Here is a 1,399-nt window from a genome sequence, read left to right as displayed (position 1 = left end):
ACCCGCTCATCCATCGAGAGCCTGCTGACCTACTGCATCACAGTATGGGACGGCAGCGCACCGTAGCTGACAGGGAGAGGCTGCAGAGGGTTGTAAGGTCAGCACAGAAGATCACCGGCTGCCCTCTTCCCTCCCTGACGGACTCTACACTTCCCCTGCCTCCTCAGAGCAGAGAACATCATAAAGGACAGCTCCCACCCCAGCTCTGATCTGTTTGACCTGTTGCCCTCAGGAAGGCGCTACAGGTGCATCAGAGCACGGACCAACAGACTCAAGAACAGTTTCTTCCCGAAGGCCATAACCACCCTGAACTCACATATGCACTGACTCCACTCCACAGCCCCCCCCCGGCCCCCGGACTGTCTTCTACATTCCGTCCGACTGTGCAATATTATTGTTATACTGTTACTGTTATATAATACCTCATAGGACACTGGAATCTGTGCAATTTCATTTCATACAATGCAATATTTAATACATTAACCTTTCCATTACTGTGCAATACTTATTTACTAATATTAGTACTTAATCATTTCATTCCATCACTGTGCAATATTATTTATTGAGTGTTAACACTTATCTATGTTTATTCAAGCTGATTTATATGTATACTCGACAGTCACTACACTTTATATCTTTGACTTTATATTTTTGATATTTTTGTACTGTTATATTCATATTTTTTTGTGTCAACGCTGCAAAGGGATTGCTTTAATCTCGTTGCACAAGTACCGTGTACTTGTGTATAATGACAATAAAGGCATTCTATTCTATTCTAAAACCTTGGTGGCTGGAAATCAAACCATGGCAAATGCTTGCACTGCTATTGTATAAATCATAGTTAAAAACTAACATCACTAAAAAAGCTACTGCAATGGCTGGGAATCCAACACCGATCAACTGCTTGGAAGGTAGCTATGCTGACAACTATACCACCATCACTGGGCAATGGACTGTTCACTGCAAATCTTGCAAAACATGTGGTCATTTAGACTGATTTTGCATTAGTTACCATGAACACAAGGAAATTGCCTTTTAATACTTTTCTCTTTCAGAATAAGAGCTTTTGTAACTCTTCTTCAGACCAAACAATAACACTTGTTGGAGATGCCGGGGATTGAACCCGGGGCCTCATACATGCGAAGCATGCGCTCTACCACTGAGCTACATCCCTGATCATTTCCGGAGTTTTTTTCTTTTTCTGAAATCATCAATAAGAGAAAAACCTGGGTGAAATGTGTAATATTTATGTTGTATATGGTTCAAAACATGGCGGTGGCTGGAAATTGAGCCTTGGCAAAATGCTTGCACTGCTATGGTACAAATCTAGTCAAAAAGTAACACATCTGTTGCCTTTCTGCTGGACAATACAACGCTCAATTAAATCTTGTCACACATC

At 41.6% G+C, this 1,399-nt stretch overlaps 1 non-coding gene across 1 annotated transcript; it reads right to left on the bottom strand.

The window, feature by feature from the left end:
- Positions 1–1,102: 1,102 nt before the first annotated feature.
- trnaa-cgc (transfer RNA alanine (anticodon CGC)) lies at positions 1,103–1,174 on the bottom strand. Its single transcript has one exon. It is a non-coding gene; the product is annotated as a tRNA-Ala (tRNA).
- Between the last annotated feature and the right edge of the window lie 225 nt (positions 1,175–1,399).

Source organism: Etheostoma spectabile, unplaced genomic scaffold (assembly GCF_008692095.1).
Source record: "Etheostoma spectabile isolate EspeVRDwgs_2016 unplaced genomic scaffold, UIUC_Espe_1.0 scaffold00018315, whole genome shotgun sequence".
Classification (NCBI taxonomy): Eukaryota; Metazoa; Chordata; class Actinopteri; order Perciformes; family Percidae; genus Etheostoma; species Etheostoma spectabile.
This window is presented reverse-complemented; position numbering and strand designations above follow the sequence as displayed.